Source organism: Hypanus sabinus, chromosome 10, assembly GCF_030144855.1.
Source record: "Hypanus sabinus isolate sHypSab1 chromosome 10, sHypSab1.hap1, whole genome shotgun sequence".
NCBI classification, from domain to species: domain Eukaryota; kingdom Metazoa; phylum Chordata; class Chondrichthyes; order Myliobatiformes; family Dasyatidae; genus Hypanus; species Hypanus sabinus.
In genome coordinates, this window is record NC_082715.1 from 9,547,794 (window position 1) to 9,562,447 (window position 14,654).

Consider the following 14,654-nt stretch of genomic DNA (forward strand, 5'->3'; position numbering starts at 1 on the left):
TCAACAATACCTGTCCTTCCACCAATCTTCATATCATAGAAATATAGAAAACACAGCACAATATTGGCCCTTCAGCCCACAATGCTGTGCCAAACATATACTTACTTTAGAAATTACCTAGAGTTACCCATAGCCCCCTATTTTTCTAAGCTCCATGTACCTATCTAGGAGCCTTTTAAAAGACCCTATTGAATCGACCTCCACCACTATCACTGGCAGCCCATTCCACGCACTCACCACTCTCTGCATAAAAAACTTACCCCTGTCATCTCCTCTGTACCTACTTCCAAGCACCTTAAAACTGTGGCCTCTCATGATAGCCATTTCAGCCCTGGGAAAAAGCCTCTGACTATCCATACGATCATCTGCAAACTTGGCAACAAAGCCATCTATTCCATCATCAAAATCATTGATGTACAGCACAAACAGAAGCGGTCCCAAGACCAACCCCTGTGGGACGTGACTAGTCACTGGCAGCCAACCAGAAAAGGATCCTTTTATTCCCACTTGCTGCCTCCTACCAATCAGCCAATGCTCTAACCATGCCAGTAACTTTCTTGTAATACCATGAGCTCTTATCTTGGTAAGCAGCCTCATGAGTGGTGATTTATCAAAGGATTTCTGAAAGTCCAAATATACAACATCCACTGCATCCCCTTTATCTATCCTACTTGTAATCTCCTCAAAGAATTCCAACAGGTTCGTCAGGCAAGATTTTCCCTTAAAGAAGCCATGCTGACTTTGTCCTATCTTGCCCTGCATCACCAAGTACTCCATAACCTCATCCTTAAAAATTGAGTCTAACATCTTCCCAAGCACTGAAGTCAGGCTAACTGGTCTATAATTTCCTTTCTGCTGCCTTCCTCTTTTTTTTAAAAAGTGGAATATCATTTGTAATTTTCCAGTCTTCTGCCACCACGCTGGAGTCCAATGACCTTCAAAAGATCATTTCTAATGCCTCCCCATTCTCTACTACTATCTCTTTCATAACCTTAGGGTGGAGTTCATGTCATCCAGGTGACTTCTGTACCCTGAGGTCTTTCAGCTTTTTGAGAAGCTTCTTCCTGCACTCACTTCTCTTCCCTCACACCCTTCAATATCTGGCACACTGCTAGTGTCTTACACAGGCTTTTCTATTTTTAAAATACTTGAAAAAAGCCTTTAATATCCACTTTGATATTGTTTGCTGGTGTGTTTTCATATTTCATCTTTTTCCTACTGGTGATTCTTTTAATTGCTTTCAGTAGGTTTTTAAGAGCTTCCTAAACCTCTGTCTTCCCACTAATTTTTGCATCGTTGTATCCCTCTAGCATTACATTAGCTTTGACGTCCCTTGTCAGCCACGCTTGTACTATTTTGCCATTTCAGTAGTTCTTTGTTTTTCTGAATACATCTATCCTGCACCTTCTTAATTTTTCCCAGAACCTTATACCATTGCTGTTCTGCTGTCATCCCTGCCAACCTCTCTTTCCAATTTACTTTGACCAACTCCTCTCTCATACCACTATAATTTCCATTACTCTGCTGAAATACTGCTACGCCAGACTTTACTTTCTCCCTAACAAATTTCACATATGATTGAACTCAATCATATTGTGATCAATAGCTCCTAAGAGTTCTTTTACCTTAAGCTCCCTAATCACCTCCGGTTCATTACATAACACCCAATCCAGTGTAGATAATCCCCTAGTAGGCTCAACAACAAACTGCACTAAAAAGCCATCTCTTAGGCATTCAACAAACTCACTCTCTTGAGATCCATTACCAATTTGATTTTCCCAATTGACCTGCATGTTGAAATCTCCCGTAACTATCATAGTTGCCCTTTTGACATGCCTTTTCTATTTCCCTTTGTAATCTGTGGTCTACATCTCAGCTACTGTTGGGAGGCCTGTATATAACTGCCATCAGTGTCCTTTTACCCTTCCAGTTTCTTAACTCAATCCACAAGGATTCAACATCTTCTGATCCTACGTCACATCTTTCTACTGATTCGATGCCATTCTTTACCAATAGAGCCATGCCAACTCCTCTGCTGACCTTCCTATCCCTCTGATACAACCCTCCAAGTTGTAGACTACAGGAGGAATGGAGACAGGCTAACCCCTATTGACATCAATGGATCTGGGTTTGAGAGGGTGAACAGCTTTAAGTTCCTCGTCATACACATTACCGGCTCTGTGGTGAAAAATGCACAACAGTACCTCTTTCACCGCAGACAGTTGAAGAAGTTTGGTATGCGCCCCCAAAATCCTAAGAACTTTTGATAGGGGCACAATTGTGAGCATCCTGACTGGCTGCATCACTACCTGGTATAGGAACTGTACCTCCCTTAATCACAGGACTCTGCAGAGAGTGGTGCAGACAGCCCAGCGCATCTGTAAATGTGAACTTCCCTCTGCTCAGGATATATACAAAGAAGATGTGTAAAAAGGGCCTGAAGGATCAATGGGGACCAGAGTCACCCCAACCACAAACTGTTCCAGCTGCTACCATCTGGGAAATGGTACCGCAGCATAAAAACCAGGACTAATAGGTTCCAGGACAGCTTCTTCCACCAGGCCATCAGATTGATTAATTCACACCGATACAATTGTATTTCTTAATTATATTTACTGTCCTGTTGCACATACTATTTATTATAAATTACTGTAAATTGCACATTTACATGGAGACGTAAGGTAAAGATTTTTACTCTTCATGATATGAAGGATGTAAGTAATAAAGTCAATTCAATCCCTCCAATTAACAAATTCTTCTGTCTGTATGAACGCTCATGTCTACTCTTCATTGCTGAAAAATCACATCCAAAATAAATAGAAAAAATAATCAAGGTGTATATTAATTACTGACTGTGCTAATCTTTAAAGCTTCCTTAAATGCATTCTAATCTAAAAGATCAGTTGAATGGTGCTTGTGAGAAAGAATTATTTTCTATGGATATTTGTTTGATTTTGTTGTCCATTTTGCTGCAGTACCAATAACCATATGGTGTGGAAAGTCTCCCTTCTTTCATCCAAGTAATACATAGTTCAGTATGAATATGGTCGAGGCTGCCAGAAAACCAAAGCAGATCCTTGAGTTGATAACTTACTCTAGAGAAACATTCAGGCAAAGAATGTACCTTAGCGGCACCTCAGGCCAAAAACTCAGAGGACGAGGAGCCAGTAGTGAGTGAACTCTCAGAGCAGCAGCCTTGTCATGTGAAGCGATGGAATGTACTATAAAGAGAAATTGGAGCCAACTGGAGTCAGAAAGGCAAAATAATTAGTGGTGTTGAAGATAATAGGCAGTGTGCCCAATATCCAAACATAGCAGATACCACAGGGGAGAAGTTCTGAGCAGGAAGAAGAGAGATCTGCAAGCTTACAAACTGGAGAACGATACTGTAAAATAGTGGCCACTTTATTAGGTACACCTATATGCTTGATCATTAATGCAAACACCTCATCAAACTCTCATGTGGCAGCAACTTGATGCATTATAGCATGCTGCCAATGGTCGAGAGGTCCCGTTCAGACCAAACATCAGAACGGGGAAGGAATGTGATCTAAGTAATTGACTGCAGAATGACTGTTGGTGTCAGCTGGGATGGTTTGAACTGCAGATCCTCTGGTATTTTCACACACAACAGTCTCCAGAGTTTACAGAGAATGGGGCAAAAAACAAAATAACATCCAGTGAGTGGCAGTTCTGTGGGTGAAAATGCCTTGCTCATGAGAGTTGTTAGAGGAGAATGGACAGACTGGTTCGAATGGACAGGAAGTGACAGTAACTCAAATAAACACACCTTACAACAGGGGTGTGCTGAAGAACAACTAGTAAAGCAGCTACTGAGTGTATAAAGGACCATAAGACAAAGGAGCAGAATTAGGCAATTCAGCCCATCAAGTTTACTTCGCCATTTGATCATGGCTGATACATTTCCCTCTCAACCCTCTTCTCCTGCCTTCTCCCTGTTTCATTTCAAGACTCTATCAATCTCGGTCTTGAAGACACCCAATGACCTGGCCTTGACAGCCACTATGGCAAGAAACTCTACAGATTCACTAGATAGAGAGATAGATAGATAGATAGATAGATAGATAGATACTTTATTGATTCCAAAGGGAATTACAGTGTCACAGTAGCATTACAAGTGCACAGATACACAAATATACGAATATTAGAAGAGAAGTAAGAAAGCTTAACTTACCACAAACAGTCTAACAGGCAGTTGTCTTAGTCTATTAATAAAAGTGTTCCTCTGTTCAGCCAAGTTGGCATGCCGATGGTGAAAAACACTGTCCAGAATTGCCAGGATTTTCCTTAGGGTCCTTTGTTCTACCACAACCTCCAGTGTGTCCAGTTTGACTCCTATAACAGAGGCAGCCTTTCTAATCAGTTCATTGAGCCTGTTGGCATCACCCATGTCATGCCATTGCCCCAGCGCACCACCACGTAGAGGATTGTACTGGTGACAACAGACTGGTAGAACATGTGAAGGAGAGGCCTGCGTTCTCCAAAGGACCTCAGGAAGTAGAGACAACTCTGGCCCTTCTTGTACACAGCTTCTGTGTTGGTGCTCTATCCAGGTGCATCCACAGGTACTTATAGATCCTCACCACATTCATGTTCTCACCATCGATAGTAACAGGGAGCAGTGCAGGCTTGGTCTTCCTAAAGACCATCACCATCTCTTGTCTTACTGATGTTGAGCTGCAGTTGACTCAGTCCTACACCAGGGACTGTGGCTAAAGAAATTCTTCCTCATCTCTGGTCTAAATGGACATAAGTTGTGCCTTCTGGTACTCGTCAAGTCAAGTCACTTTTATTGTCATTTCGACCATAACTGCTGGTACAGTACACAGTAAAAATGAGACAACGTTTTTAGGGACCATGGTGTACAGTACAAAAACTAGACTGAACTAGTACACAGTACAAAAACTAGACTGAACTAGTACACAGTACAAAAACTAGACTGAACTACGTAAAAAACAACACAGAGAAAAAAACTACACTAGGCTACAGACCTACGCTGGACTGCATAAAGTGCACAAAACAGTGCAGGCATTACAATAAATAATAACCAGGACAATAGGGCAGTAAGGTGTCAGTCCAGGCTCTGGGTATTGAAGAGTCTGATAGCTTGGGGGAAGAAACTGTTACGTAGTCTGGTTGTGAGAGCCTGAATGCTTTGGAGCCTTTTCCCAGACGGCAGGAGGGAGAAGAGTTTGTATGAGGGGTGCATGGGGTCCTTCATAATGCTGTTTCCTTTGCGGATGCAGCGTGTAGTGTAAATGTCCGCGATGACGGGAAGAGAGACCCCGATGATCTTCTCAGCTGACTTCACTATCCACTGCAGGGTCTTGCGATCCAAGATGGCGCAATTTCCGAACCAGGCAGTGATGCAGCTGCTCAGGATGCTCTCAATACAACCCCTGTAGAACGTGATGAGGATGGGGGGGGTGGGAGATGGACTTTCCTCAGCCTTCGCAGAAAGTAGAAACGCCACTGGGCTTTCTTTGCTATGGAGCTGGTGTTGAGGGACCAGGTGAGATTCTCCACCAGGTGAACACCAAGAAATTTGCTGCTCTTAACGATTTCTACCGAGGAGCCGTCGATGTTCAGCGGGGAGTGGTTGCTCCATGCCTTCCTGAAGTCAACAACCATCTCTTTTGTTTTGTTCACATTCAGAGACAGGTTGTTGGCTCTGCACCAGTCCATTCGCCGCTGTACCTCCTCTCTGTAAGCTGACTCGTTGTTCTTGCTGATGAGACCCACCATGGTCGTGTCATCAGCAAACTTGATGATGTGGTTCGAGCTGTGTGTTACAGCACAGTCGTGGGTCAGCAGAGTGAACAGTGGACTGAGCACGCAACCCTGGGGGGCCCCCATTCTCAGTGTGATGATGTTGGAGATGCTGCTCTCGATCCGGACTGACTGAGGTCTCCCAGTCAGGAAGTCTAGGATCCAGTTGCAGAGGGAGGTGTTCAGGCCCAGTAGGCTCAGCTTTCCAATCAGTTTCTGAGGGATGATTGTGTTGAATGCTGAACTGAAGTCTATGAACAGCATTCGAATGTAGGTGTCTTTTTTGTCCAGGTGGGTGAGGACCAGGTGGAGGGTGATGGCAATGATGTCATCTGTTGAGCGGTTGGGACGGTACGCAAACTGTAGGGGGTCCAGTGAGGGGGACAGCAGGGTCTTGATATGCCTCATGATGAGCCTCTCGAAACACTTCATGATGCTGGATGTGAGTGCAACGGAACGGTAGTCATTTAGACAGGACACTGAAAGACTTCTTCGGCACGGAGACGATGGTGGCGGCCTTGAAGCACGTTGGAATGGTGGCGCTGCTCAGGGAGATGTTGAAGATGTCAGTGAGAACATCTGCTAGCTGGTCTGCACATCCTCTGAACACTCTACCAGGGATGTTGTCTGGTCCAGCAGCCTTCCGTGGGTTGACCCTGCACAGGGTTCTTCTCACGTCAGCCACGGTGAGACACAGCACCTGGTCATTTGTAGGAGGGGTGGACTCCCTCGCTGCCACGTCATTTTCCGCCTCAAAACAAGTGTAGAAGTTATTCAGCGCATCTGGGAGGGAGGCATCACCTGCACAGTCAGGTGATGTTGTTCTGTAATTGGTGATGTCCTGGATGCCCTTCCACATGCGCCGTGTGTTGTCACTGTCCTGGAAGTGGCTGTGGATTAGCTGGGCATGTGCATGCTTTGCCCCTCTGATGGCTCGGGACAGTTTGGCTCTTGCTGTTGTTAGAGCTGCCTTGTCGCCTGCTCTGAAGGCAGAGTCACGGGTCCTCAGCAGCACACGCACCTCCGCGGTCATCCATGGCTTCTGGTTAGCATTAGCGCTGTGGGGAATGTAGACACTGAATATAAGAACAGAGGTCAATTCCTGTGGCAAATAAAATGGCCTGCGCCTACAGCCACAAACTCCACTAGCGATGAGCAGTGTCTGGAAACCAGCACAGAGTTCTTACACCATTCCATGTTGATGTAAATACACACACCACCACCACGAGTCTTACCGGAGAGAGCTGCATCCCTGTCTGCTCGAAACAAGGCGAGACGGTCTAGCTGAATAGCGGCGTCCAAAATTCCATCAGTGAGCCATGTCTCTGTGAAAACACACGCAGAGCAGACTATGCACTCCCACTGAGTATTTTGTTGGAGTCGGATGTAGTCCATTTTATTGTCCGGGGAGCGGACATTGGAGAGCAGAATGGACGGGAGAGCCGGCTGGCTACGGTTTACGGGACCCTTGCCCGCTTTCCTCGCTTCCGCTTCCTCGCACATCGCTTACTCCGTCTCCATCTCCGGCTACCAGCATCAGGCGAGTCCGAGGAATGTAGGCCCGTTCCCCTCAGCAAGCCGAGGACTCTCCCACTATAGGAAACACCGTCTCCACATTCACTTTATCGAGGCCTTTTGACATTCAAAAGATTTCAATGAGATTCCCCCCCCCCCACACCCAATTCTTTTAAATTCCAATGAGTACAGGCCCAAAGTCATCAAACACACTTCATATGACAATCCCAGAATCATGTTCGGGAACCTGCTTAGAGCGCTCCCCAGTTTCAGCACATCCCTTTTTAGATATGGGGCCTAAAACTCCTCACAATACTCCATGAGGCCTCACCAGTGCTTTATAAAACCCCATCATTACATCCTTGTTTTTATATTCTCACTCTCTCGGAGTGAATGCTCACATCGCATTTGACTGCAAACTAACCTTTAGGAAATCCTGCATGAGGGCTCCCAAGTCCCGTTGCAACTCAGATTTTTGAATATTCTCCCCATTTAGAAAATAGCCTTTGCTTTTGTTCCTTTGACCACAGTGCATGGCCATACACTTCCTGACACTGTATTCCACCTGCCACCTCCCTGCCCCTTCTAATCTGAACAAAGCCTTCTGCAGCCTTGTTGTTTCCTCAACACCTATCTTCGTATTATCCACAAACATAGCCACAAAGACATCAATTCCATCATCCAAACAATCAACAAACAATGTAAAAAGAAGTGGTCCCAACACTGACCCTTTCAGAACAGCACAGGTCATTGGCAGCCAATCAGAAAAGGCTCCCTTTGTTCTCACTCTTTGCTTCCAGCCAATTTTGACATTTTCAATTTCCCAGTCTTCTGGAACTATTGCAGAATCTAGTGATCCCTGAAAGATCATATTTTATAACCCTGGGGTGTACACCATCTGGTCCAGGTAGCTTACCTGCGTTCACACCTTTCAGCTTCCCAGGACATTCCCCTCAGAATAGCAACTGCTCTCACTTCTGTTCCCTGAAACTCCTGAACAGCAGACACACTGCTGGTGTCTTCCACAGTGAAGACTGATGCAAAATACTTATTCAGTTCATCAATTATTTACTTGTTCCCATTGCTACTTCTCCAGCATCATTTTCCAGTGGTCTGATATCTACTCTTGCCTCTCTTTTACTCCCTATATATCAAAAAATATCTGCTTTCCTCTCTGATACTATTGGCTAGCTTGTCATCATATTTGATCTTTGACGGTTATGACAGCCTTAGTAGTCTTCTGTGATTTATAAAATCTTCCCAATCCTCTATCTTCACACTAATTTTTGCTCTAATTCCCTCTCTTTTGCTTTTATACTGCCTTTGACTTCCCTCGTTGGCCAGGATTGCATCATCTTGCCTCTAGAAAACTTCTTCTTCTTCAGGATGCATCTATCCTGCAGCTCTTGAATTGTCCCCAGAATCTCTAGCCATTGCTCTTCTCCCGTCTTCCCTGCCAGTGTTCTTTTCCGATCAATTCTGGCCAACTCCTCTTTCATGCCTCTGTAATTCTCTTTACTCCACTGTGATACTGATACATCTGACTTTAGCTTCTCCCTCTCAAATTGGAGGGTGAATTCTATCATACTATGGTTATATTATTTAAGGTAACCACAAGCTTTCTAAAACACCACCTAGTAGTCATTCTACAAACTCTCTCTCAGGATCCAAAATCAGCACCAACCTGGTTTTCTCAATCTACCTGCCTACTGAAATCCCCTATGACTATTGTAACATTTGACACACATCTTCTATCTCCTGTTGTAATTTGTAGACCACATCCTTACTAGTTTTCAGAGGCCTGTATGTAACTCCCATCAAAGTCTTTATACCTTTACCTTTGCAATTCTTTAATTCTACCCACAACTTTTCTACATCTTCCCATTCTTTGTCACATTTTTCTAAGCATTTGATTTAATTTGTTACCAGCAGAGCCACAGTAATCCCCTCCACCTATCTGCCTATCCTTTTGATACAATGTGTATCCTTGGTTGTTAAGCTCCCAGCTATAATCTTTTCTCAGCCACGACACAGTGATGCCCACAACATCATTCCTGCCTATCTCTAACCACACTACTAGATCAACTTCCTTATTCTGTATACTGCATGCATTTAAATATAACACCTTCATTCCTGTATTCATCACCCTTTTCTGTTTAGTCCCCATGTTACACTTTAACTCATCCCACTGACTGCAACTTTTCCCTATCATCTGTCTGTCCTTTCTCATAGTCTCACTTCACACTGCATTGACGTATACACTTCGGCTCCCGTCCCCCTGGTAGATTAATTCTAACAAACCTGCCCGCAAGATTATTGTTCCCCCTCAGGTTCAGGTCTAACCTGTCCTTTTTGTACTGGTCATATCTTCCTCAGAAGAGATCCCAATGATTCAGAAATCTGAAGCCCTTCCCTCCACCAGTTCCTTAGCCACACATTCATCTGCCAAATAATCCTTTTCTTACTCTCACTGGCCAGAGATTGCCACTCTGGAGGGCCCGTTTTTCAGCTTTCTACCTAGCTCCCTATATTTTCTCTTCAGGACCTCCTCCCTTTTCCTACCTACGTCATTGGTACCAAGACTTCTGGCTGCTTATCCTCCCCCTCTAGAATGCCGTGGACCTGATCTGAGGTATCCCTGACCCTGGCAACGTACCATCCGGGTATCTCCATTGCATCCACAGAAACTTGTGCCTACTCCTCTAAGTATGGAATCCCCTATCAATTCAATTGACTCTAGCATCTTCCCAACCACTGAGGTCAGGCTAAATTTGTGGGCCAAAGGGCCTGTATTGTGCTGTAGGTTTTCTGTGTTTCTAACTGGTCTACAATTTCCTTTCTGCTGTCTTCCTCCTTTCTTAGAGAGTGGAGTAACATTTGCAATTTTCCAGTCCTCTGGCACCATGTCAGAGTCCAATGATCTTTGAAAGATCATTACTAAGGCCTCCACAATCTCTACCACAACCTCTTTCAGATTCCTAGGGTGCAGTTCGTCTGGTCCAGGTGACTTATGTACCCTCAGGTATTTCAACTGTTTGAGCACCTTCTCCCTTGTAATAGTAACTGTACTCATTTAAATTCCCTCACAACCTTCAACATCTGGCACCACTGTTAGTGTCCTCCACAGTGAAGACTGATGCAAAATACTCATTTAGGTTATCTGCCATCTTCTTATCTGCCGTTATTATTTCTCCAGCCTTATTTTTTAGTGGTCCTATATCCACTCTCATCTCTTTTTTATTTTTATGTACTTGAAAATACTTTTCTATTGACCTTCATATTGTTTGCTAGCTTGCATCTTTTCCCTTCTAACGATTCTTTTAGTTGCTCTCTGTAGGTTTTTAAAAGCTTTTCAATCATCCATCTCCTTGCCAATTTTTGCTTTGTTGTCTGCCCTTTCTTTTGTTTTGAATCCTCTTGTCAGCCATGGTTGTACTATTTTTTCATAGTATTTCTTTGTGTTTGGAATGCATCTATCCTACATCTTCCTCATTTTCCCCAGAAACTCACGCCATTGCTGCTCTGCTGTCATCTCTGCCAGCATCTCCTTCCAATTTACTTTGGTCAACTCCTCTCTCATAGACCTGTAATTTCCTTCACTCCACTAAAATACTGCTACATCAGACTTTACTTTCTCCCTATCAAATTTCAAGTTGAACTCAATTATATTGTGATCACTAGCTCCTAAGGTTTACTTTACTTAAGGTCCCTAATCCCCTGCATTTCTTAACATAACCCCCAATCCAGAATAGCTGATCCACTAGTAGGTTCATTAACAAGCTGCTCTAAAGGGCCATCTCACAGACATTCAACAAGTTCACTCTCTTTAGATCCATTACCAACCTGATTTTCCCTGCATGATAAAATCTCCCATGACTATCATAACATTGACTTTTTGACATGCCTTTTCTATTTCCTTTTGCAATCTGCAGTCCATCTACTATTTGGAGGCCTGTATATAACTGCCATCAGGGTCCTTTTACCAGTTTTATAACTCAGCCCACAAGGATTCAACATCTTCTGATCCTATGTCACATCTTTCTAATGATTTGATGCCATTCTTTACCTGGCAGAGCCAAGCCACTCCCTCTGCCCGCCTTCCTATACCTCCGAAACAATGTCCCATAATAATTATCCAAGAACCTGAAGCACCAGCTTCTCAAACCACATGCTTATCTCCCAAATCATCCTGTTTCTACCCTCACTGGTGCGTGATACAGGTAGAAATCTGGAAATTACTATCCAGGAGGTGCTGCTTTTCAGCTTTCTGCCTAACTCTCTAAATTCTCTCTCTTCCAGACCTTTTTGCTTTTCTTTCCTATGTGACTAGTACCAATACGTATCAGGCCATCTGGCTGCTTCGCCTCCAAAGTGTTGTGAAGGCCCCTGGCACCTGGAAGGCAACATACCATCCGGGTGTCCCATTCACATCCACAGAATCTCCTCTGACTATTGAGTCCCCTATCTTGACTGCTCCCCTCTTCTCCCTCTCACCCTTCCGCACCACAGAATGTTCGGTGCCTGTAACCCAGTCTCTGTGGCATTCTGCTGGGAAGTCATCCCCCACAACAGCATCCAAAACAGTATATTTATTATTTAAGGGGAATGGCCACAGGGCTACTCTGCATTAACTGCCTATTCACCGTCCCATTCACCGTCACCCAGCTACCCGCCTCCTGCAATTTAGCAGTGACTACTTTTCCGTAACTCTGATCAACGATCACCTCACTCTCCCGTGCAAGCCAAAATCAATTTTAAGTTGGGAAAAATTTAAGGTGGGGGTTATATGGGAGGCAGGGTTTGAGGGTCGGCACAACATTGTGGGCCGAAGGGCCTGTAATGTGCTGTACTATTCTATGTTCTATTAAAAGTCACCCTTAGGCATGCTTAGCCCCTGATCAGGGTCACATGAAACCATGGGAGTAGGTGCTGGGAGTCATATGAGCAGCTGGTGCATTTCACATGAAGGCAATGACAAATCACTTCTGTGGAAAAACTTCACCGCCAATCATGCTCATGGAAAAACCATGATCGTTCTTGGCAATTTTTCTACAGAAGTAATCATGGACCATTCTCAGACAAGAGAGAATCTGCAGATGCTGGAAGGCCAGGCACAAACCCATTTATTAGGCTCTAACTTAGACATGGGAGCCGAATTAGGCCATTCGGCCCATCAAGTCTGCGCCAATATTCCATCATGGCTAGTTTATTATCCCTCTCAACCTCATTCACCAGCCTTCTCCCCATAACTTGTCACAAAGCAGGAAAAACTGGGCATCAAACCGTTAAAAGAGGAACTCAGCATGCCAGGCAGCATCTGTGGAAAAGAGTACAATCGACATTTTGAGCTGAGACCCTTCATCAGGACTCGGAGGGTAGCAGAGATCACAGAGGGGGAGCAATGAGAGAGGGTTTCAATGAACTCCCTCGAAGAGAAAATTTAACTTCTTCAGGGTAGGCATCACCAGAAGAGACTTCAGAGTGTAGTAATCCAATCACAACAGGAGAAAATCTGCAGATGCTGGAAATCCAAGAAACACACACAAAGTACTGGAGGAACTCAGCAGGCCAGGCAGCATCTACGGAAAAAAAGTACAGTCGATGTTTCAGGCCGACACTCTTCAGCAGGCCTCATGAACAGCAGAAACGTCGTATGTTCACTCTTTTCCATAGATGCTGCCCGGCCTGCTCATTCCTCCAGCATTCTGCGTGTGTCGCGCGGTCATGGATCATGGTTGCCCACGTCTTATGACACAGCACTTAATGAAGATGACGAATATTAATGACTTGTGAACAGGTTTTCTAAAATGCTTCATTTATTTCAATCTGTCACTGTTACACATTTATTCATTGAAAATCAATAAATATTCATAAATAAGCCACAGGACCCATCCTTTATCTTTACAAAAGTCCATAATTACTGTTATTAATGTATTAATCAATAATAATCTCACTCAAAATTACCATGGCAAGTAACAGAATTCATTGAAAGGCTTTTTGCCATGTTGGTCACTTGCTCTCCGAAAGGTTCACCACCCAGGCCATAATGAGACAAGAGAGAACTGCAGACACTACAATCTGTAGCAGGAGTCTGCTGGAGGAAATCAGCGGGCCGAGCAGCAACAGGGGAGGAAGCAGATTGTTGATGTTTCAAGTTGAAGTCTACACGAAATGTTGACAAAATGAGGGTTACTGATTGGGCCGATGCAAGCAGGCTTTTTCCACTGAGGTTGGGTTCGACTCCAGCCAGAGGTCATGGGTTGAGTGAAAGGTGAAATGTTTAAGGGGAACCTGAGGGGGGATATCTCCACTCAGAGGGTGGTGAGAGTGTGGAATGAACTGCCAGCACAAATGGTGGATGCAGGTTTGATTTCAGCATTTAAGAGAAGTTTGGATAGGTAGTTGGATGGGAGGGCTACGGAGGCCTCATATCAGCCTGGATGCAGGCTAATATGAGTAGGCAGATTAATAGTTCTGAATGGACTAGATGGGCCGAATGGCCTGTTCCTGTGCTGTAGTTCTCTGCGACTCTAATACCTTTCCTTCCAAGCATGTCATGTGTCTTCTTTACCATCCTATCCATTCATATTTCAGTTTTCAGAAATCCTGGACCTGCACACCAGGATTCCTCTGTAAGTTAATAATCGTAAGGCTCCTGATGTTTCCTATGTACTTTTCTCTTTCATTTGATCTCCCAAAATGCATCACGCACAATCGTCTGGATTAAGTGCCACCTGCCATTGCTCAGCCCAAGCTTCCTTATATTCTTCTGTGTCCTTTGACAGCCTTCCTCACTGTCCATCAACGTTTGCGTCACCTCTAAACCACTCACTCAGACTACCCACATTTTCATCCAAATTATTAATATAGCATATTGCAAACAGAGGTCCCAGCTCTGATCCTTATGGAACGGACCGGTCACATACCTCCAGTTAGAATAACTCTCCTCAATGACTGGAGACACGAGAGTTGGAAGAGGCTGGAATATGAAATAATCTGCTGGAAGAACTCAGTGGAATGAGCACGACTGACACAGGGTTTCAGCCCGAAGTGTTGACAGTTCCTCTCACCCTACAGATGCAGCTTGACTCTCTAAATTCCCCCAGCAGATTGTCTGTCACCTCTCTGTATCTCTTTACTATGATCAAGCCAGTTCTGGATCCAATTGTCCATCTCATCATGTGACTTAATCTGCTGTACCAGCCTACCACGAAGGACCTTGTCATGAGCTTTATCAGCGGTTTCAGCTCCTGCTCCAAACAAAGATAATGGTGACGTGGTGTATTTAATAGTTCCACATTATTGTAAATGTATTGTTTGATTAAACATTCTTCTTAAAAGACTTGCAT